The sequence below is a fragment of the Mustela lutreola genome, chromosome 12 (assembly GCF_030435805.1).
Source record: "Mustela lutreola isolate mMusLut2 chromosome 12, mMusLut2.pri, whole genome shotgun sequence".
Taxonomy (NCBI): domain Eukaryota; kingdom Metazoa; phylum Chordata; class Mammalia; order Carnivora; family Mustelidae; genus Mustela; species Mustela lutreola.
This window is the reverse complement of record NC_081301.1, coordinates 81,938,514-81,963,896: the sequence shown is the minus strand read 5'-3', so window position 1 is coordinate 81,963,896 and position 25,383 is coordinate 81,938,514. Positions and strand designations below refer to the sequence as shown.

General features: G+C 39.6%; 1 long non-coding RNA gene across 3 annotated transcripts in view; it reads right to left on the bottom strand.

The window, feature by feature from the left end:
• LOC131812853 (uncharacterized) overlaps window positions 1-25,383 on the bottom strand; it is a 104,887-nt gene that overhangs the window by 72,681 nt on the left and 6,823 nt on the right. For all 3 annotated transcript variants that reach the window (XR_009346518.1, XR_009346520.1, XR_009346519.1), the window contains exon 2: window positions 21,065-21,196. This is a non-coding gene — a long non-coding RNA (uncharacterized LOC131812853). The remainder of the gene's footprint in view (window positions 1-21,064; window positions 21,197-25,383) is intronic.

Genomic DNA, 25,383 nt, shown 5'->3' with positions numbered 1-25,383 from the left:
GGAAGAAGCAGTGTGGGGAGACTTCGAGTGCTGGGGGTTGGTAGGGTCACAATGGGGAGGGTCAGAGAGAGGAGAGGGGTCCTGAAGAGTTTTGATGCTGACAGTTGAATGTAAGCTAACAGTGTCATTAGAGATGGATCATTTATTTAGCACCTTTCTATGAAAAATTCTTAAGCCTAGAACGCATTTACCCCAAAAGGTTTCCAATAAGAGATTGTGGACCTAGTAGTCATTCAGTAGAAGGCATGGCAGAGCGCAAGCTCTCACAGTATGTAAGTGCTGTGTTCTGGATACTATTGCAATGTGCTAACACAATTGAGTACTTAAATGGAACAAGAAGAATCTATACTCAAAAGGAAAAACAAGAACCTGAGTTGATGAAAAGACTAAGTAGATTGGTATTTCTCAAAATTCAGTGTGGGGCCCACGTGCAGCAGATACTCTGAAATGCCTCGTGCAGATTCTGGAACCATATGCAAATGTTCCGAGGAGGCTTCTGTGGGTGAAGCCCTGGAATCGGATGTTCATCTTCTTTAGAACTCCTGAAGTTCCTCAGGTAGATCTCTCATATTATTTGTGTCTTTCTGCTTTGAGCTCTGGGGATGTACTTACCTCCTCGCCAGAAGAAGAATCAAAGGTTCTGGCAGAGACTGTCCTTGAACACCCTGCAGTGCACAGCATCACAGAGCTATGCACCAGACAGGCTCCATTGTGTTTATGTTTCTCCACAACATTGTTATCTGCCAGAGCATAAGAGGAGTTGATTTGCTCAAAGAGAACCCTGTACAAAAGATTATTCTAATAAATGTTTAAGAATGAAACCATTTTGTGCTCTTTTTGTTTAAAGAGAGAGAGAGGGAAAGATTATGGAAAACATTTCCTCATCATGATCCTTCTTCATTAAACTGGACTCATTTAAATGTACGCATCTATAAATGTAATGCATCGTTACAAAAATAAATAGCTTAACAGCTACAAAAGAGGGTGCAAAATACAAAGGGGACTTAAAATTTTTTTAAAAAGTAGGAAAGTGTTCTCTACAAGAAATCCCGTATGTTGGCCTTGCTACCATCATCAGTTCTTGCAGTTAAGGCCCACAGCAGAGAGGGTATTTCTGGAGAATTCTCTCAGGCCCCAGACCCAAGAAAAGATGAAGGGGAGAGAGAGGTAAAGAACTATTTAACTACAAAGCATCATATACTAACCTACCCTGCACCCTGTGTCTCTAGGGGTTTCATCAAAGGTGTTGAACATGAAAAGGGCTGACCTCCTATCAAATAGTAAGGAATTACATAAGACACTACAAAAAGCATATGATAAAAATACAATTTTCTTCATTACAGAGGGAGATGTTAAAATGTTAAAACAAAAACAAATACATTTTATTATTTGTTTTGCATGTTAACTTTCACTAGTACTAATGTAAGTTTCCTTTACTGTTATATCTGGTAAAACAAGGCTCTGAGGTGCCAGTCTGGTGTGCGTCCTTCTGAGGAAAGAGTTCACGAACAGTGTTGTAGCATATTCTCCCATAAAAATAGCCCTGAGAATGTTTACGACTAGGCCTGTTAGAATAGATAATTTCCACTTCTATTCTTAACATTTATTCCTAAAATATCAAGGGGGGGAAGTGGGTACACAAACCATCTCTGCGCTTATGCTATTGGTTTTGGAACTTTGAATATGAGATGGTTTTGAAAGTCACATCTCCACCTGTGATCCGAAGACACAGAGGATAAGCTAATAAGTATGGTACCTGAATTACAATTCCCAACACCGTGAAAAGGAGAGGCCACATCAATGAGATAGAGCACAGAAAGGAAAACAGTCTCATGGGAGTGATTCTGAGGCTCCTTAATGTACCTTATTAATGTACCTTATCATTGATTCCGCAATAGAACCAGCAGGAGTTGATCTAGTCCCCACTGGGAAGCAAATAATTATTCACCGTGAAAGGTAATTCCAATGTAGCTCTTATAGAAAGCAAATTTGCATATGTAAATCATACTAGCAGATTAAAAAAATATATCCTGGGAACAAAGAAAATAAAGGTTGGAATAAAAGAATTTCAGCTCTAGCGAGGTAAATGTCCCTATTTCCCTCTGCTAGTTTTCAGCTCCTGATTCCTAAATCACCTTTAAACCAAAAAAATGGAAGTGACAAGCATCATGAATCAAAATAATACAAAACGAAGCCCTGTTCATGTTTGCAACTACATAAAATACGTTGCATTACAAAGAATACCAATGATACTGAAATACAGTTGTTAAAATACTAATATGTTTTAGTAATTAATGTTCTGCTTTATTAATAAATAACAATATCTAGCAGCTAGCCTGCTAGCTACCATGATTTTATAGTAAATTTTATTACAAGACCTCTGCAACAACTATAATAGGAGGTACACGGAAGATTCACCATCCCATCAAAACCAAAATGAGCTATCACCTTTTAGAAGAGCTGTTACCAAAAGAGACAATAAATAAGTTTTGGCAAGAATGCGGAGAAAAGGGAACCTTCATGCACTGTTGCTAGTAATGCAAAATGGTGCAGACACTATGGAAAACAGCACGGAGGTTCCTAAAGAAATCAAAATAGAACTACCATACAATCCAGCAATGCTACTTCTAGATATCTATCCAAAGAGAAAACACTAGTTTGATGAGATACATGTAACCCCATATTCATTGCAGCACTATTTACAATAGCCAAGATACGGAAACAATCAAGATGTCCACTGATAGCAGAATGGATAAATCATTTAAATATATAAATATAAATATATAATATAAATATGTGTATATATATATACGTATAAGTATATATATAAATATATAATAAATACTAGTCAGCCATAAAAAAAGAATGAGATCTTGTCATTTGCAACAACATGGATGGAGGTAGAGGGCATAATGCAAAGTGAAATAAGTCAGAGAAAGACCCATACCATATGATTTAACTTATATGTGAAATCTTAAAAAACAAGACAGACAAATATGTAAAAGAAAACGGAAAGAGACTCATAGATACAGAGAAAAGTCTGTTGGTTGCCAGAGGAGGAGGGGGAGGGGGAAATGAGTAAAGTCGGGGAAGGGGATTAAAAGGTACAAACTTCCAGTTATAAAATAAATAAAGAGATCCTGCCTGGCTCAGTCAGAAGAGCATGTGATCACGGGTTTGAGCCCCACAATGGGTGTAGAAATTACTAAAAATAAATAAATTTTTCAAAAAATTAAAAGTTTTTAAAAACAAAAAAAAAATAAAATAAATAAGACACAGGGGGCGCCTGGGTGGCTCAGTGGGTTAAGCCGCTGCCTTCGGCTCAGGTCATGATCTCAGGGTCCTGGGATCAAGTCCCGCATCGGGCTCTCTGCTCAGCAGGGAGCCTGCTTCCCTCTCTCTCTCTCTCTCTCTGTCTGCCTCTCCATCTACTTGTGATTTCTCTCTGTCAAATAAATAAATAAAATCTTTAAAATAAATAAATAAATAAGACACAGGGGTGAAGCGGGGCCTGCGTGGCTCAGTGGGTTAGGCCTCTGCCTTCAGCTCAGGTCATGGTCTCAGGATCCTGGGATAGAGCCCTACATTGGGCTCTCTGCTCAGCGGGGAGCCTGCTTCCCTGCACCCCCCCCCCCGCCTGCCTCTCTGCCTACTTGTGATCTCTGTCAAATAAATAAATAAAATCTTAAAAAAAAAAAAAAAAGACAGAGGGGTGAAATGTACAACACAGAGAATATAGTTAATAATATTGTAACGAGTTTGAAAGTTGACAGAGGATAGCTAGATTTACCATGGCGATTATATGTATCATAGTCTATATAAATGCTAAATCACTGTTATACACCTGAAACTAACATGTCAACTACACTTCAATAATAATAATAAACAATTTCCATCCTGAGTCCCCTGACCCATTTCTTCCAACATCAGTATAAGGACTAGCATGCCTGTTTCTGATGTGTGAGAAACACTGGGAAGGCCCCTGACCTTTTCAGTCCTTTCATCCAGGGTGTCTAAGGATAGGGACAAGTTTTTGTTGTGATTATGGAGATCTCGAGGGGTACGACCTTGAGACTCTTATAAAATCAGCCTCAAGATTCTCAATCCCTTTCCCAAGGTTCAGTGCCAACCTAAAGTTGCCACTGAATTTAAACACCCTGGTAACTTGGGCTAGTGAACACCGGGAGGCTGGTGCCTGGACCTGCACAGTGATTTTACTTAAAATTCTCAACACACAGAAAGCAAACTGGAGTCTCCTATGCAGCCTCAGGAGAGCGTGGGCCTGGAGGAGTGGGGGAGTTGTGAGTACCCCTGTCTTGACATACTTGCTTGCTGGAGATAGGATTTCAAGTCACCAGGGCATGCCTGTATCACTTCCAGGGACTTGGGTCTGCCTTGACCCTAATTTTTTTTTTTTTTTAAGATTTACTAATTTGAAAGAGGGGACACGGAGGGGCAGAGGGAGAAAGAGAAAATTCCAAGTTGATTCTACGCTGAGCACAGAGCCCAATGCCAGGCTCCATCTCACAGCCCCAAGATCACAAACTGAGCCGAAAACAAGAGTCAGGGGCATAACCTACTGAGACACCTAGGTGCCCTTGTGCCTAGAGTCTTAGCTCTATTATTAGGTCCTCCTCTTGGAGCATTGCTGCCATGTCTTCTTTTCTTCCTCAGCCCTGATTAGCTCTCCCTAATCACAGGAACTCAGGCAACTCCAGGGGTTTGTGGTGAAATCTAATAATTCCAGCATATAATCTTCTCCCATTCAGATCTAATCTTATTTCAAGCTGGGCTCCCCTATTCTTCATCATGAATGGCCAGTTGTAGACATCCCTCCAGCATGAGCTAGTAATTAGATTTTTCTCTTTCATGTTGATGCCCAGTCGTGATAACAACTGATTCCTGGTACATTCTATGACCCACTGTGCAAGGCCAACCAACGAAGAATATAGAAAGAACACAGAGAGCAAATCCATGGCAGGTGGCTGGAGCCGAGGCTCACAACCTCTGCTGCATGTTACAATCACCTAAGAAGCCTTTGAAAATTGCTGAGTCCAGAAGATACCCCATACCAAACAGATCAGAATATCTGGCATAGGACCCAGGCATCAATTACATTATTACCAAAACTATGAAAAAAATGTAGACAATTAAATAAAATGATTATCTCACTACCTCTTTGGGCGGTAGGACTATGTATTACTATTTTTCTATTTTCTAATTTTCTTTGCAATTTTAGCTTTTTGTCATCACTATGTATGGTTTTTATGCTCTGTAAATGATTAATCCACTTTTGTGTTAATAAACATTCAAATAATGTTCCATGCTCATGGATTGGAAGAACAGATATTGTGAAAATGTCTATGCTACCTAAAGCAATCTACACATTTAATGCAAGCCCTATCAAAATACCATCCATTTTTTTTTTCAAAGAAATGGAACAAATAATCCTAAAATTTATATGGAACCAGAAAAGACCTCAAATAACCAGAAAAGGAATATTGAAAAAGAAAGCCAAAGTTGGTGGCATCACAATTCCAGACTTCAAGCTCTATTACAAAGCTGTCATCATCAAGACAGTATGGTACTGGCACAAAAATGGACACATAGATCAATGGAACAGAATACAGAGCCCAGAAATAGACCCTCAGCTCTATGGTCAACTAATCTTCGACAAAGCAGAAAGGAATGTCCAATGGAAAAAAGACAGCCTCTTCAACAAATGGTGCAGAAAAATGAAATTGGACCATTCCTTACACCACACACGAAATAGACTCAAAATGGATGAAGGACCTCAATGTGAGAAAGGACTCCAACAAAATTTTTGAGGAGAACAAGGCAGCAACCTCTTTGACCTCAGCCACAGCAACTTCTTCAAAGGAACATCACCAAAGGCAAGGGAAGCAAGGGCAAAAATGAACTATTGGGATTTCATCAAGATCAAAAGCTTCTGCACAGCAAAGGAAACAGTTAACAAAACCAAAAGATAACTGATAGAATGGGAGAAGATATTTGCAAATACATATCAGATAAAGGGCTAGTATCCAAAATCTGTAAAGAACTTAGCAAATTCAACACCCAAAGAACAAATAATCCAATCAAGAAATGGGCAGAGGACATGAACAGACATTTCTGCAAAGAAGACATCCAGATGGCCAACAGACACATGAAAAAGTGCTCCACATCACTCGGCATCAGGGAAATACAAATCAAAACCACAATGAGATAACACCTCACACCAGTCAGAATGGCTAAAATTAACAAGTCAAGAAATGCTAGATGTTGGCAAGGATGTGGAGAAAGAGGAACCCTCCTACACTGTTGGTGGGAACGCAAGCTGGTGCAGCCACTCTGGAAAACAGCATGGAGGTTCCTCAAAAAGTTGAAAATAGAGCTACCCTATGACCCAGCAATTGCACTACTGGGTATCTACCCTAAAGATACAAATGTAGTGATCCGAAGGGGCACGTGCACCTGAATGTTTATAGTGGCAGTGTCTACAATAGCCAAACTATGGAAAGAACCTAGATGTCTATCAACAGATGAATGGATAAAGAAGATGTGATATATATATCTATCTATATCTATATCTATATCTATATCTATAGATGTAGATATTATGCAGCCATCAAAAGATGAAATCTTGCCATTTGCAACGATGTGGATGGAACTAGAGGGTATTATGCTTAGTGAAATAAGTCAATTGGAGAAAGAAAATTATCATATGATCTCCCTGAATGAGGAAGTGGAGATGCAACATGGGGGGGTGGGTAGGAAAAGAATAAATGAAACAAGATGGGATCGGGAGGGAGACAAACATAAGAGAATCTTAATCTCGCAGAACAAACTGAGGGTTGCTGGGTGGGGTGGGTGGGGAGAGGGTGGTTGGGTTATGGACATTGTGGGGGGTATGTGCTATGGTGAGTACTGAGAAGTGTGTAAACCTGGCGATTCACAGACTTGTACCCCTGGGGCTAATAATACATTATATGTTTATTAAAAAATTTAAAAATTATTTTAAAAAAAGAAAAATAAATACACACTCAAATAGTAATAGAAAGGCCTTATATCTTGTGGAAAGACAAGAAAAAAATCCCTCTTGCTCTGAGAAGCGTGGGGAAAGATGGTGAGTAGAGGGAGTAGGAGAAACCCAAACTTGTTTTCCTCTCACTTCTGGGGATAACTTGAGCTTTTCAGTAAAGCACATGAACTTTTCAGTAAAGCACATGAGATGACAACACTCCAGTTCTCAATCTGGATTTCATGGAGTTTGTGAATTTTGGTTACTCCTGCAACCTCCTGAACTGTGTGAAAGCTCTGGGTGTCTATCAATATTTTCCCAGTAAAAGACTTGATTGAATGAAGCAAATTCTCAAGGAGATTCACAACTGCACTGCTTCAGAATCTCACTATGTGGAAGTGTGATCTGAGAATCACCTGCATGGGGAAACACCATGGGTTTTTGTTAAAATGCAGATTCCAACTTCCACTCCTGGTCTGCTGATTAAGAAATTTTCAGATAGGCGCACCTGGGTGGCTCAGCGGGTTAAAGCCTCTGCCTTCAGCTCAGGTCATGATCCCAGGGTCCTGGGATTGAGCCCTGCATTGGGCTCTCTGCTTAGTGGGGAGCCTGCTTCCTCCCCCCCCCCCTCTCTGCCTACTTGTGATCTCTGTCTGTCAAATAAATAAATAAAATCTTAAAAAAAAAAAAAAAGAAACATATAAAAAAGAAAACAAAGAAATTTTCAGATAAACACCAGATACTTTTATTATAAGTGAGGCCCAATTATTCCATTGGTCATACTTACAATAAGAAAAAAAAAATTCCAACGGTGTTCACATTGTGCTACATGAAAGAAGCCAGACACAAAAGGCTATGTATTGTACAATTCCACCTACACTGTGTTAGAGGTAAGCTTACAAAGACAGAAATCTGATCAGTAGTTGCCAGGGGTGGAGGGAAATTGCAAGACTGACTAAAAGGGGTCATGGAGGAACTTTTGGGGGTGAGGAAACTATTCTAGATGTTGAGTGTGGTAGTAGTTACATGATGTATATGTTTGTAAAAATATACAGAACCGTATACTTAAAAAGGATGAATTTTATCAAATGTAAATTATACTTCAGTAAACCTGACTTTTTAAAAAAATTCACTATTCATCTGAAATTCACATTTAACTGGCTGCCCTGAATTTTTATTTTCTAAATCTGGCAATCCTATTTGGCATCGGAGTGAAATCAATTCCTTTTTTAAAAGGCACCTTCAGTAGGTCTTACACACACTATCCACAGACGTTTCTTGACCACAATGCTAGAGCTCTTTTGTGAACTGAATACTATACTGGCAGTCACTGGACAGTGAGATTTATATCACTTGTTTACTAGGCCTGGGATAGCTCGGGTCCCTGCCCATCATGGATTTTTACAGTCACTGGAAACAACCACATGCTTGATGTCACCGACTGCCTGATTTTGCAATGGACAGTGGCGACAAGGAAGAAATTTTGGTTTTGATTATTCCAGCCTGGCAATTTTGACAGTGTTAGTGCCTCTTTGTGGGCTAAAACCAGGAAACCTGGTTGAGTTGCTAATGAAGAGGCAGTAAGGCAGCGTTTTCCTTTCTGTTTCAGAAAAGGACCTGCAGACTCTAACCACCCTTTTGGTAAGGGAACATTGCCACCTAGCAAGAGAAGCAAGGCTCCAAACGAAGTTTTGACTCCAGCTGCACATTTTCAAGTGCACAGATTTGCAAGTTGGAGCTTTGATTACTTTCCACTTATCATTCAGGGTCTGTAAACCTTCCACGGAATGCAGGGACAAAAAGTCATTTACCGGTTAGAGTCCAGGTTTGTGAAAAGTGCAAAGGATCTCTAAAAAAAGACAGTAATATAAATAAGAATGGATTCCCTTTAGTATGCACTGGTAAGTATGAGAATAAAACAAACAAAACTAAACAGACTCTGTTGAAAGAAACTTCTTTCTGCCTAAGGCTATGTGGATGAAATTCGTATTTATTTTGCAATTCATAAAATGTCCAAGTCCCTGACACATACAAAAGGCTAAATAAAAATTACCAGAATAGAATCTCACATATAAAAACAGCATGGCTTGGAAGCATTAAGTTTGGCTCCCACTTGAAATTCTAGTGCTCCTCCCAAATCTAGCTAATCCTATAGTCTTTAAACTCATCCCAGCAAAATTCACAAAGTCTCATGCCATATGTGTTTCTCATAGGATAAATCTTGCCATCAGAAAAGAGAAACTATTTAGTTAGAATTTCCCAAGCATTTGATGTAGGCTTTTTTCTCTCTCTCTTTTTTTGTAAGGAGGCTACAGCAAGTTAGAAAAAGAAAACTCCTTTCAGTTTGTCAATTTTATAGTCTCTCCTGGCTTAGGGCCACCAATCTTAAATATGTCCTTGTGAGTGTTAGCAACAAAGATTATATTGCTTTAATAAGTATTTACTGTCCCTTATCTGATCTGAAGAACAGTGATTTCAAAGTATTGTAGTCTTACAGTTGGGTACAAAGTATAGATACACTCTACAAATCTGTCCAACCTTCACCAACAAGATTATTTTACATAGAAAAAAATTTTAAACACTTTAACTTTCCATGGAAACAGCTACAAGCTTACATAAAGGAGGTAGATATCATTATGCCTATTTTATAGATATGGGCACTATAGATGTGGCACATAGATGTGGCCAGAGTTTAAGTAATTTGGCTCAGATCACGCAACTAGTAAGCATCAGAGCTACACTTCAATGCCCCTTGGTTGGAACTCCAGATGATAGAAGAAATGCCTCACAAGAAAAGTCAGTAATAAAAACTTTAAGCACGTGGCTACATTTTACTTAAGCCAGCCTGAAACTGATTGTATTTATATACCTAATCACCTGCTTCATCTGTGTCCTAAAGAATGATGGACCCCAAACAAACCCACAGCCAGATCCCAAGGCCACCTTCTCATTACAGAGGGTTATCCTAGCACAGAAGACTCAGATGTCTCAGGTAGGGCAGTGGACATTGGGTGGCGTTCCAATAATCAAATGCTGTGTAACAAACCATTGTAAAACTTAATGGATTGATAAACAACAAAAACAACAAAAACTTAAGGGATTAAAATACCAACTACATTTATTTCATTTATGACTCTGCGATTTTCACAGGGATCAGTAGAGAGAGTTCATCAGTATCAAGTAGCACCCCTTAAATGCTGGAATTAGACTCATCTGATGGCCTTTTCAGGTACATGATTAGTGATTCTATGATTAGAACCTTAGCTGAGGCTGTCAGCCAGAACACTCAAATGTGGCCTCTTCTTGTATCTGGGGCTTCCTCACAAAATGGTGGCTGGGTTCCAAAGGTGAATATCCTTAGCGAGAAAGATCCAGACAGAAGCTGGATTGCCTCTTATGACTTAAACTTCTAAGTCACTTAACCTCACTCTTGTGGATTGAACTGTGTCTCCTTAAAAGACATGTTCAAGTTGTAACCCCCACTACCTGTTTATGTAACCTTATTTAAAAATTGGGCCTTGGGGGGCCTGGGTGGCTTCGCTGGCTAAGCATCCAACTCCTGATTCAGCTCAGGTCTTGATCTCGGGGCTATGAGTTCAAGCCTCACACTGGGCTCTATGTTTCCTTCTTACCAGATTATGTGCTGGGGTTAGTTTCAGAAGTGGGAGTTTATTCTGGGAATATGCACACACACACACATACACACAGATATTTGCACATCTGTATATAAACATACATGTATTTTTTTTTAAGATTTTATTTATTTATTTGATAGAGATTGTAACTAGTCAGAGAGGCAGGCAGGGAGAGAGAGGAGGAAGCAGGCTCCCTGCTGAGCAGAGAGCCCGATGCGGGGCTCGATCCCAGGACCCTAGGATCATGACCTGAGCCAAAGGCAGAGGCTTTAAGGCACTGAGCCACCCAGGCGCCCCAAACATACATGTATTTTTAAGACAAGAACAGAACAGGAAATATTTTCTGCTTTCATTTATTCCCAGAAAGAGAGCTTTGAATGGACTTCGGTATATGCTTTGACATAAAACGAGCGACGATCTAGAACATTCATCCATGTGCCCATGCTAATTTAAAGAACTTTGTGAGAGCTAGCCTCTGCGAATGTTCCATGTTCTTCATTCCCCAGGGTCCGCCAATTCATACACTGTGGCTGCCCGGACAGGAGATGTGGGGTGTGAGATATGGTGGTATATACCTCTCTTGTGCATAATGTCAGGATACCTGCTAAGGAACAACTCTTTGTGCTTTCTGTCCAACTCTTAACAAAATAAATGATGGCCCCTAGTTACACCAAAAGTGAGCCCTGTGAGTGGGCACAAAGCAGTTGAAAATGACTCCTGATGTGAGTGCCCTTATCTGTCAGTGAGCTTCCCTGCCTTTATATTTTCCCACATAGGTGAGAGTTAGAGAAGGGGAGGGAAACAGTGCTGAAGTAGAGCAAGACTGAGGCATCTCCCCTAGACAATTTCCCCCTCTCCATTTGGGACTCTCTCATACTAGCCCTCTTGGCGTAGAAACCTGTCTGATTGTTTCATCAGCTATGTGTGTACAGAGATACCCAAAGAAAAAGGATTCCAGGAATGACTTTCTACGTAACAAAGACCAGTCCCTGAGCTCTTTCCAAGCATGAACTCTCCTTTGGCGAGAAGTTCCTGAGCCCCAAGTACATGAAAGAGATAACTGGAATTAGAGGTTCATCTCCCCAATCTCTTAATTCTGCCTTTTCTACTTAATGGATACACTGAAAATCTTGGCACTTCAAGTTGGAAAACTCAAACACAATGATAGTATGCAGTATTATTCAAAAGACTATTAAATAAATTAAATTTCTCAGACTCTAGGCTTTACTTGTTCTCTAAGTCTGTCCCATGTGACAGGAACTAAAGGTTGTTTTTCTAGGACTAGAATCCAGAACGTAGGGCAAGGGAGGAGCCTGGGAGAGCCAGGGGAGCCACAGTGCCCCTGAGTTTTCAACTCTTCTAGGAGTAAAGGACACTATTGGTAGAAAGGAGGCTCCAGTGGCTTATTTCATCATACAGCCATGGGGGAACCTCCACATCTCCTTTGCCTTTTTCTTTGTGGTCTCACCCTCTTTGGAGTCTTTGAGAGGTATTTTTCCACTCAGCCCTTGAAGAAGGCTGTGTCGATGTGACCTAAGTTTAATGTAAAGAAGTCTACTTTAGATGAACACTCTGAGGGACTCAGGGAAAGGGACCATGATCCATGCATCTTACTGTCAAATGTTCAGGAAACAGATTAATACAGAGACAGAGTAATGGAAGGACATTTTTTAAAACACAGAAATTCATACAACTTTTTTAAAGTCTGCAATTATTTCCAAACATAATGCCTTAATGCCCACAAAGTACCAGATGACTTATTAGAAATGCCAAATAAGAAATAATGGGGAGGGGCGCCTGGGTGACTCAGTGGGTTAAAGCCTCTGCCTTCGGCTCAGGTCATGATCCCAGGGTCCTGGGATCGAGCCCCGCATCGGGCTCTCTGCTCGGCAGGGAGCCTGCTTCCCGTCCTCTCTCTCTGCCTGCCTCTCTGCCTACTTGTGATCTCTGTCTGTCAAATAAATAAATAAAATCTTTGAAAACAAAAAAAGAAATAATGGGGAGGGGCTCCTGGGTGGCTCAGTGGGTTAAGCCTCTGCCTTCGGCTCAGGTCATGATCCCAGGGTCCTGGGATTGAGTCCCGCATTGGGCTCTCTGCTCAGCAGGGAGCCTGCTTCCACTTCTCTTTCTCTCTCCTCTGCCTACTTGTGATCTCTGCCTGTCAAGTAAATAATAAATAAAATCTTAAAAAAAAAAAAAAAAAGAAAGAAAGAAAGAATGGGGAACGAGGAAGGCTAAAAACAAGGCATTGGTTATAGCTCTGACTAGTTAGATCCCCTCCGCTTCCTTGGTTTCTGCCCATCCGTAAACACCGGATTTGCTTCCTTCTACCTCCTCCCCATCCTGTACCCTGCTTCAAGCAGAGGGTAGGGTTGGTGGTTAATCACTGGAGAAGTGGAACTGAACAGACTCTGAGCTCAGAGATCTAAGTACAGCAGAGTGTGGGGGTGAGATGCAGGGACTGCCTGAAAGCGCCTTCAGAATGGGGGTTCCCCTCTTCCCACACACCTCAAGCATCCACCATTGCTTCAGACCCCTCCAGAAGTCAGTTACAGAAACCAAGGCAGGAGATCAGTGGGCCTTGCTTATGAAAATTTTAAATTCCCGAGAAAAGCCCTCCAGGTACATATGTTTGAGTGTCCAAATCCAAAACAAGCTTTCCCCAAAACTCACTCTGGGGACAAAAACACATTTGTGCATGGAGTCTCCCCATATACTTAAGTTCTTATTTCTAAAGATGGGCAGAAATCCAAAGTTCACCGTACACTTAAGAAAAATCTAAATCATATCCTGGTGGTTATGCCACCATTTAAATGAGAGGGGAAAACAAAAGAAAGGATAATTTAGCATACAGGAAATAGGGTCCCCAAATAAGAGTGCATGGAATTGAAGCCCCTGGGTGGCAACTGTGCAGCAGGTTCAAAAAACAAGTAGTCTATATTGAATAAGAGGATGGAGGATTCTCTTCTCGGGAATAAAGGCAATGATTACTTCACGGTCTTGAGCACAATGCAAATGGGCATGAAATTTAGGATACACAGGGAATGTGGTAAATTAAAAACAATATTTAAATTTAAAATTTAAATATATTTATTTAAATTTAAAATATATTCCCTGCAAGAAGAACGAATTATCTGATCACATGTATTCATGTAAAGAATGTAATTTACTGAATATTATAAATACTGAATATGTTTGTAATATACAACAAGGCCTAGGCCTTACTTACTTCTGTACTCCAGCCAGGGGTGCCTTCATGAGCAGTCCCCCAGGGTCCCACACTTAGAAGAACTCCTATCTTGGTTTAATATTCTACTCTCATCTGTCTCGAAATTCTTTATTGTATCTTTCAGCTTCTGTTTCCTTTTTTCTTTTTTGGATTTCATTTATTTGAGAGAGAGAGAGAGAGACAGCGAGAGCAGCAACACAAGCAAGCGGAGTGGGAGAGGGAAAAGCAGGCTGCTCTGCAGGGAGCCTGATGTCGGTCTCAATTCGCGGACCCTGGGATCGTGACCCAGGCTGAAGGCAGACATCAACCACTGAGCCACCCAGGCGTCCCTCAGCTTGTGTTTTCTAAGTGAAGTCTATGGGCCGAGGACACATGGCTGTAAGGAGAGGAACCCGCGCAGCAGCACGCCTACTGTTCTTGCTGCCTCCTTCATACACAGCAGTCGCCATGCTCAGCATCCAGACGGACCAGCAGCGGGGCCAGATACACCCCGTGTTACCTAAATGTCTGAGTGAACAGAAGGACTGACAGCCCCTTGAGGCTGTGCTTTTACATTCTTATCGAAATCCTTCACACACAGGGAAGGCAATGCAGTTCTGAGAAACATGAAAGATCAAGGAACCCATCATAACCTTCCTTACTCATTCACTGCCCTGTGTTAGCCAACTGCTTACCCTGGGAATGATGACAGAGAAGGAAAGAGAGGTTAAGCAGGGGTTCTTTTTCCTTTCAGTCCTTAGTCACACAACACTGAGCAGAAGGTAGGAATCAGGGGAGAAAGTTTACATGTTGGAGAGTAAAATTAAAACAACTGAACTAGTGCTGTGCAGCATTTCCATAGCTTAGATAAGAAAGAAATAAACATGCATATAGAATCCATGAAGGATAAATTGTGTAATTTGTAATTCTGCACTTAAGTGAAAAGCTCTTATATATGCACTTAAAATTCACATTGCACAAGAATAAAGATGAGTGAAAAAAAATTCATGCTGATCATGCCAAATTTTAGTTTTTCTTGACTTCAAACAATAGTCAGTAGGAAGTAAAAAATATCCTAGCAAGTTAAAAGAGAGAGACTCTGGAAAAAAGGAAAAGCTTTTATGTTTTAGTATGGCTACAACCACTTTTTTCCTGCTTTTCAAACAAAGGACCCCACAATCTCATTTTGCCCTGGGCCCTGTTAGTTATGGAGCTGTGGCTGGACACATTTTCTGATTAATTTAAAGCTATGGAGGGTGACAAGTTTGAGGTGAGGAGGTCACACACCTCATCCTCTAATAGGCACCATCTGTTTTTATGGTTCTTAATTACACAAGTGACTGAGATTGAGTCCCCAGAAGCAGACTCAGAGGGGGAACTGTTCTAAGACAATCCAGATAGAAAGTGCAGTTTCAAGTAAAGTCCCTTGAAGCCAGTGAAGCCATTTAGGGTGAATCACTGGGGAGCTGTAAAGAATCAAAATGCACCCTTTGAGTTGCCTAATCAAGGGCTAGGCTGTAGGAATCCGTTTACTCCTTCTGTCAGTTATTTGTTAAGAGCTGGATGGGGACAGGTACGTGAATGACCAGCCACGTCCGGCTCCCCAGAGCCAGCTGTTTCTGGCTATTTCTGGTAGCCTAAAGTCACCCTAGCAACAAAAAGACACAGGCGCTGACTGCTGGAGGGCCAAGCACCTTACATGCCAGAAAGCATAAAACATTAAATACATTCTAATAAAACTGCTTGGATCATCAGAAATGTGGTAAACAAAAAACGCTCCTCCAGAGAAGGATTACCCTGATAACAGGGTATCAAGGTATACCCTGTTCTTCCAGGTCATTTTCTGTGCTCTAACATTCAGTCCACAAATATTTACAAGTGCCTGCTGTATGTCCACTAGATACTGCAGATGTATAAGACGAACTTGGTCTCTGTTCTCACCTATCTTACCTACTAGTGGGCACAGTATTTGTCTGACTGTATTGTTTCTCGCCTGTTTCATTTTATGATGTATCATGGATACCTTGCTACATCAACTTATGCAAATTTGCTAAATATTTTATTGGCCACATAGAATTCCATAAAATGGATATGGGCATAATTCATTTAACCACTTCCCTATTGATTAAGCAGCAATTCCTAAGGGAAAATACCTGAGAAGAAAATAGAGCAAATACCTTCTTCAGATCTGCATGTTGGTATATTCTGAGGTTGACTAGGAGAGGATCACTATTGTAGGTAATGATGTGTAGGGATAAGTAGAGCAATCTACCTTAAGTTAAATCTAAGAGAATATTTCAGGAATCTTCTTCCCTGGTAAGAATGAGCAGAGGTCTAGAAGTCAAGCCAACCTGACCATGAAGGCCATGGTAATGTGAGGAAATTGTACAAATGTTGCCATTATAAACCATTATGAAGGATGCCTGGGTGGCTCAGTCAGTTAGACGTCTGACTCTTGATTTCAGATAAGGTTGTGATCTCAGGGTCTTGGGGTCAAGCCCTGTCTTGGGCTCCAGGCTCAATACAGAGTCAGCTTGAGGTTCTCTCTCTCTCTCTCAAATAAATAAATAAAATCTTAGGTTAAAAAGAAAGAAAGAAGCCATTATAAGTCTTTGGAGGAATTCAAGTCCTTTTACAATAGGTATATATTGTATGATTTCCAGTTATTAGTTTGCCATGCAATTCTCTGATGCATACTAATAATACAGATGGGGAAAATAAAGACCAAGGAAACCTGGATACAAACTTTAGTCTAACTCCTCAACCTATATTTTTTCCAAAAACAAGGCTGCATGCACTTTTGCTAAATTGTCAGCTTTTAAGTGGTATACTACAAATTGGGTTTTTATTTTACTGCCTTGTTCAGGAGATGGGGGAGATCATAGTTAGGGACAATGGAAGTTATTTATCAGCAGAATGAGTTTGTAGGGTAGAAAACTAACTATTTTTATGTAAATGTTAAACTAGAAATGTAACATACATTCAGAAGAAGTGCACAAATCAGAAGCATCAAGGAGTCTTTATAAAGAACACCTGTGGGAGATGGAGAGGCAAGATGGCAGAGGAGTAGCAGACTGAAATGACATCAGGTCACAGGAGTTCAGCTAAATAGGTGTCAAACCATTCCAAACACCTACAAACTCAACAGGAGATAGAAAAGAAGAAGAGCATCAATTTTAGAAATGGAAAATCAACCACTTTCTGAAAGGTAGTCCAAAGCAACAGGAAGATAGACTGTTGGGGGAGGGTCCAGCTCCTAGCAAGTGGCAGAGCAGTAGAGCACAAAATCAGAACTTTTAGAAGTCTGCTCCACTGAGGGATATTGCTCCAGAGGCTAAGTGGGGGTGAAGCCCTCACAGGGACAGTGTAGTCTCAGTACCCATGGGGTCACTGAAAGATCAGGGGTATCTGAGTGTGGCAGAGCTCCCAGATATTGGAGCGGGGAAGCCGGCAGCAGAGACAGAGTTGAGGAGGGGGCTCTCCCTTAAACCATGATCCACGGCACAGTTGGGCCACTGCTCTTTCAGCAGGGACTCCACAAGTGGCAGATCCAAGGAGACTCAGAGACTCACCTTCCTCCTCTGGAGGCAGGAATCTCATTCATTTATTCCTATCTGGATAAAATGACAAGGTGGAAAAACTCACCACAAAAAAAAAAAAAAAAAAAAAAAAGAAAGAAAAAGAGGCAGTACCAATGGCTAGGGACCTAATCAATACAGACATTGGTAATATAGCAGATCTAGAGTTCAGAATGACAATTCTTAAGATGCTAGCTGGGCTCGAAAAAGGAATGGGAGATATTAGAGAACCACTTTCTGGAGAAATAAAATCCCAGTCTGGAGAAATAAAAGAACTAAAATCTAACTTGAGACAATATAGTAACAGTCACTCTACAGGCAATACAATGGCACTAAATTCATGTCTTTTAATGGTTACCCTTAATGTAAATGAGATAAATGCCCAAATCAAAAGACACAGGGTATCAGGATGGATAAAAAAACAAGACCCATTGGGGCACCTGGGTGGCTCAGTGGGTTAAAGCCTCTGCCTTCGGCTTGGGTCATGATCCCAGGGCCCTGGGATCAAGCCCTACATCGGGCTCTCTGTTAAGCAGGGAGCCTGCTTCCTCCTCTCTCTGCCTGCTTCTCTGCCTACTTGTGATCTCTGTCTGTCAAATGAATAAATAAAATCTTTAAAAAAAAAAAAAAGGAAAAAAATTATTTAAAAAAAAACACAAAATAACAACAATAAAAAAAAACAAGACCCATCAATATGCTGTCTACAAGAAACTCACTGTAGACCCAAAGACACCTCCAGATTTAAAGTGAGGGAATGGAAAACAATTTGCCATACTAATGGACATCAAAAGAAATCTAGGGTGGCAATCCTCATATCAGATAAAGGTCTCAAGTACACAACCTAACCCTACACCTCAAAGAGCTAGAGAAAGAACAACAAAGAAAGACTAAACCCAACAGGAGAAGAGAAATAATAAAGATCAGAACAGATAACAATGAAATAGAAACCAAAAGAACACTAGGACAAATCAACAAAACTAGGAGCTGGTTCTTTGAAAGAATTAACAAGATTTATAAACCACTGGCCAGACTTATCAAAAAGAAAAAGGACCCAAATAAATAAATAAAATCATGAATGATGGGGGAGAGATCACAACCTACACCAAAGAAATACAAACAATTATAAGAACATATTATGAGCAACTACACACCAGAAAATTTGACAATCTGAAAGAAATGGATGCATTCCTAGAGACATATAAATACCAAATTGGACAGCCACATGCAGAAAAATGAAATTGGACCATTTCCTTATACCACACATGAAATAGACTCAAAATGGATGAAGGACCTCAATGTGAGAAAGGACTCCCATCAAAATCCTTGAGGAGAACACAGGCAGCAACCTCTTCGACCTCAGCCGTAGCAACTTCTTCATAGGAACATCACCAAAGGCAAGGGAAGCAAGGGCAAAAATGAACTACTGGGACTTCATCAAGATCAAAAGCTTCTGCACAGCAAAGGAAACAGTTAACAAAACCAAAAGACAACTGACAGAATGGGAGAAGATATTTGCAACCGACATATCAGATAAAGGGCTAGTATCCAAAATCTATAAAGAGCTTAGCTTAGCAAACTCAACACCCAAAGAACAAATAATCCAATCAAGAAATTGGCAGAGGACATGAACAGACATTTCTTTAAAGGAGACATCCAAATGGCCAACAGACACAGGAAAAAGTGCTCCACATCACTCGCCATCAGGGAAATACAAATCAAAACCACAATGAGATAACACCTCACACCAGTCAGAATGGCTAAAATTAACAAGTCAGGAAATGACAGATGCTGGTGAGGATGCAGAGAAAGGGGAGCCCTTCTATGCTGTTGGTGGGAATACAAGCTGGTGCAGCCACTCTAGAAAACAGCATGGAGGTGCCTCAAAAAGTTGAAAATAGAGCTACCCTATGACGCAGCAATCACACTACTGGGTATCTACCCCTAGATGCCCATCAACAGATGAATGGATAAAGAAGTGTCTGTATACACACACACACACACACACACACACACACACACAATGGAATACTATGAAGCCATCAAAAGATGAAATCTTGCCATTTGCAATGATGTGGATGGAACTAGAGGGTATTATGCTGAGCGAAATAAGTCAATCAGAGAAAGAAATTATCATATGATCTCCCTGATATGAGGAATTTGAGGGAGGGTGTTTGGGGGGTAGGGAAGGAAAAAGTGAAACAAGATGGGATCGGGAGGGAGACAAAACATAAGAGACTCTTAATCTTACAAAACAAACTGAAGGTTGCTGGGGGGATGGAGAGAGTGGTTGGGTTATGGATATTGGGGAGGGTATGTGCTATTGTGAGTACTGTGAAATGTATAAGCCTGATGATCCACAGACCTTACCCCTGGGGCTAATCATACATTATATGTTAATAAAAAATAATTAATAATAATAAAAAAGAACATCTGTGGAACCAGTGCTTTGCATTCTTACATTACCAGCAACCCAAAGCAACCCAAAGCCTCATCAGGATTCACAATTCTGATTCCTGTCATTGTGCATTTTTTTCACCTGCTTTAGAACTCAAAAAATGGAATCACATCAGGTGGTAGGCAGCATCAGAATGAGTTTCGGGGTGCCTGGGTGGCTCAGTGGGTTAAAGCCTCTGCCTTCGGCTCAGGTCATGATCCCAGGGTCCTGGGATTGAGCCCCGCATCGGGCTCTCTGCTCAGGGAGGAGCCTGCTTCCCTTCCTCTCTCTCTGCCTGCCTCTCTGCCTACCTGTGATCTCTGTCTGTGAAATAAATAAATAAAATCTTTAAAAAAAAAAAAAGTACTCAGGGCCTATTGGACAATATACATATCACGCAAAAAAAAAAATCCCTATAAATAGATAAATTCCTTTATCTATTGTACTGTTCTATTCCATAGCTCTATTTCTATTCTTTTGTCTGTACCACATTGTTCTAATTATCATAGCTTAATCAATCATGTCATCTGATATATAGTCCTCCATCTGTGTACTTTTTCATGTCTTACTATGACTGCCCTTAAGAATCTCTATATAAATGTTAGATTCAACGTATCAATTTACGGACAGACAGACATATACATACATACAGACACACACACACACACACACAAAAGATATTGACTCTTACTGCATTGAATCTGTAAAGTTTGGAGATTATTGATTTACAATATTGAATATGCAATCAATGACCAACGACATCCATTTATTTAAGTCTGATTACCTCAAAGAGTTTCAGTTTTCTGTATTGAGTTTTCATAATCTTTTTGTTATATTTATTCCTAGGTGTTTGATTTTTTAAAACATTTTTGTTATAAAATATGTTATAGAGTCAGGAAATCACAAAAGGCAAATATATAGCTTAATGATATTAGAAAACAAATACTCCTGTAATCATCATACAATTAAAGAAACAGAACTTTGCCTGAAGCCCCTCCTGGTGTCTTGATCCAATTGCAATTTTCTTCTTCCAAAAAGTAATCATTTTCCTCATAATTGACTCATCCTTAAATTTCTTATAAATTTATCATCCAAGTTTGTAACCCTAGACATGGTTTAGTTTTGCTGTTTTAAATAATGACTTTTTCTCTTTTACTCTATAAGTCACCTTTCCAACCTTTTACTGACCTTCAATGAATCTGTTGAAGAATACATTGACCTGTAGAGTTTGACCTTGACTGTAGAGTTCCCCACAATATGGATTTTGCTGAGTACATGTTCATGGTGCAGCTAAATATGTTCCTCTGTCCTCTGTATTTCCTGGAAAATAAGAAACGGGTCAATCCTTTCAGGAAGACTACAGACGGTGGTGTATTATTTGTCAGGAAGCAGACAATGTCTGGTTATTGCTCTCTATGTGATGTCAGCAGCCATTGATACTCAGTGAATACACAAATCTTTTGTTCAATCACTAGAACTCACAGTTCTTCTAAGTTAATCTTGCATTTCCAAATTCTACCAGGTCCCAGCATAAATTCATCATGGATTGCAAAATTGAGATATTCTAACTTAATCACTTCTTTTCCACTTATTGGCAAGAATACTTTTATGAAAAGATCTATCCCCTCATCTACAATTTGGTTGCACAGTGATACAGTTCACAACAGAAAGGCAGTTTAAAAGCTTGGTTATTCTCTCACCCCACCCCATTCTACCTCCACCATTTTAAAAAGCAGGTTTCATTATAATGAATTTTCCCCCAATGATCCTCATAAGGTGACCTTTTTTTGGTATCCATAGAAACTCATGGATTTAAACATAGTTGGTAGATTTTAATTCATTGTAATTATTATACCTACTGAAGTTCAAACTGTTCTATTGTTCATGGAAAGCCTTCTCACATTTGGCCCCTGAGTCCTCTTGAAATGGCCCAGTGCTCTTTGATAACTTCTTTGTTATTTGGTATCACAAAACTTTCCAAGTACATTTCACACAAATGCACCACAGACCTTAAATCAGCCATTTCAAGATCATAATCTGAGCCCTATGGATCTTTGTTCCTCCTGGGTTGGTCATTGTGTGTGTGTGTGTGCTTGACACATATTTTCATATATAATTATATAGAGAGTATATAGTTACATATATAAATTTATAGATATAGACATAGAACGAAATACCTTTATTTATATAAATACAGTTAAAAATGCCATGCCTGGGTGACTCAGTTGGTTAAGGGTCTGCCTTCAGCTCAGGTCATGATCTCAGGGTCCTGGAATTGAGCCCTGGGTCAGGCTCCCTGCTCAGTGTGGAGTCTACTTGTCCTTCTCCCTCTGCCTCTCCCCTACTTGTGTGCATGCATGCTCTCTCTCTCTCACTCAAATAAATAAAGTCTTTAAAAAAAAAAATATATATATATATAGCTAAAATGACTTACTAATTACAGACAGATAATTCTAACTCAGCACTGCAGGATTTAATAAACATCCTCTATATTACCTCTGTATTCATTTCCTCCATCCTGAGAACCCAAGTTCCGTAGCTCACAGATGTTATAACTAGAATACTTCAGGGATGCCTGGGTTGCTCAGTCAGTTAACACTGAACTCTTGATTTTGGCTCAGGTCATGATCTCAGGGTTGTGAGACTGAATCCTGTATTGGGCTCACACTGAGTGCAGAGTCTGCTTGTCTCTCTTCCTCTGCTCTTCCTCCCAGGCATGCACATTTTCTCTTTCTCCCAAATAAATAAAATCTTTTATAAAAAAAATAGAATACTACATAATTCCTCATTTGTTCCATTCCATATTACTCACAGAACAGACTCAGAATTGCAATTTCAATATACAATGCTTGAAAACAGTTTTAACTTCATTTGGTGTTTGTTCATTGTTTCTCTGTCACTTACAGGACTGATACCTACATTGCCAGAGCTTACAGCCATTGCATACGATAGTCTTTCCTGTTTAACCCTCATTTACTTCTCATTCTACAGGCATCACTACACTTAATGCTCATCAGCCATACTTATATTGATTATCTCTAGTCACTTCAGCTGTGTGATATTCTTTCTTTAATAGTCTCCTTCATAAGGGTTCATGGAATTCAGATAACCTGACTTCTTGCATGTTGGTTAATAGTTGGTCCATGTCCTTTGTAGTTAAAAGTTGATTTTGTTAGGATTAAAATTCCAACCTCCCATTTTAGGTCTAAAATTTCTCTAGAATACAACTCAGTATTGATCATTCTGACTTACTATTCCAGGTATGTAATATACTTGTTCAAAATGCAGTTTCTATTAGTGTTATTTTTACTATTACTATTATTATTTTATAAAATTTCTTTTTTAAAGATTTTATTTATTTACTTGACAGATAGAGATCACAAGTAGATGGAAAGGCAGGCAAAGAGAGAGAAGAGGAAGCAGGCCCCCTTTTGAGCAGAGAGGCCGATGTGGGGCTCAATCCCAGGAACCTGGGAACATGACCTGAGCTGAAGGCAGAGGCTTTAACCCACTGAGCCACCCAGGTGCCCCTAGAAAATTTCTTAAATTATACTGTTAGTATTTGTTCTGTTTCTTTGGTTTTATTCTTTAGGTGCTTCTATCATTTGTATATTTGATATTCTTTTTTTTTTGCCTATATTCAGTATTTGTCATTTTCTCTTGAATCTTTTTCAACTGCTTTTTTGTATTTTAAAATTTTAGAATATTCGGTAATTTGTGGAATATTTTTCTTTCTTTTTTTTAAAGATTATTTATTTATTTATTTATTTGACAGACAGAGATCACAGAGAAGCAGGCAGAGATAGAGTGGAGGAAGCAGGCTCCCTGCTGAGCACAGAGCCCGATGTGGGGCTTGAACCCAGGACCCTGGGATCATGACCTGAGCCGAAGGCAGAGGGTTTATTTTATTTTATTTTATTTTTTTTTAATTTGACAGAGAGAGATCAAAGTAGGAGAGAGGAAGGGAAGAGATCACAGAGAGAGGAAGGGAAGCAGGCCCCCTGCTGAGCAGAGAGCCCGATGTGGGACTCGATCCCAGGACCCTGAGATCATGACCTGAGCCAAAGGCAGCGGCTCAACCACCTGAGCCACCCAGGCGCCCCAAGGCAGAGGCTTTAACCCACTTAGCCACCCAGGCGCCCCTATGAAATATTTTTCATCTATTTTTTTCATAAGGCATTATCTGTTGTGCTTATTCATCCTTGTGTTTCTCCTGATTGACTTTTTTTTTAATTGACTTCTTTTTTTCATGAATTATTTCCATTTGAGTTTATTCCTGAGATCTATTTTATGTTTGGACAGTAAGCTGAATACCAGAATAAAACCAATTCAGTTGGGATGTATTTTAGTTTTATATACCATGGATACTATTTGTGCTTTTGTTTACAATTTTTGCATGCATGCTCAGAAGAGAAATTGGCCTGTGATTCCATTCTTGTAATATTCTTTTCAGCTTTGGTCTGAAGCTGATGATGGCCTTATTAAAAAAAAAAAAAAAAAAAAAAGATTTGAGTAGTGTATTCTGTTGTTTCTGTTTCCTGGAAATTTTTTACGATTCCTATTTCTTCCCTAAATATTTGGATGAATTTACCAAGAAAGTCACTTATCCCTGGAAATTGTTTTCTGTAAATGTACTTAACTGGGGTTATTAGATACTCTTTTCTTTCTTGGGTTATTTTTTAGGCTGCATTCTTTTAAAGAAATTATAATCTTGGATGAATTTCCAAATTTCTAAGCATAAAATTTATCATAATTTTAACAGTTTGGGATGTAAATTACAATACATAATTTACCATCATTACACCAATTAATGTAAGCAATTCAGTGCAATCCACAGAGCTGTACAACCATCACCAAAACCCAATTTTAGAAGATTTTTGTTCGCCCCCAAAAAAGTCAAGACACATCAGTAGTCTTTTGCCATTGTCTTCAACCCTTCAGCCCTAGGCAACCACTCACCTACTTTCTGTCTCTACAGATTTGCCTATTCTGGGCATTTATAATAAATGGAGTTACACAATATATGGTCTTTTGTGAGTGGTTTTTTTCACTTTGCATAATGCTTTCATGGTTCATCCATGTTGTAACATGTAACAATAATTCATTCCTTTTTATAGCTCAAAAATAGTTCATTGTATGAATATTACACATTTTTTATTGACATTTGGGTTATTTCCACTTTTTTACATTATTAATATTCTTCTATGAACATTCACGTGAAAGTTTTTGTGTGGACCCAAGTTTCTACTTCTGCTGAGTATATATCTTGTAGCAGAAAGTGCAGAATAACTCTTATGCTCAACATTCTGAGAAACTGTCAGACCATTTTGACAGCACTATTTACATTCCCACCTACAGTGTGTGTGGGTTTCAATCTTATCTTATGGCCTAGAACATGATCTATCATGGAGAGTGTCTCATATGTACTTGAGAAGATGATGGATTTAAGTCTTGTTGGGTTGAGTGTTTTACAGATCTTTGTTAGGTCTAGTTAGTTTATGGTGTGG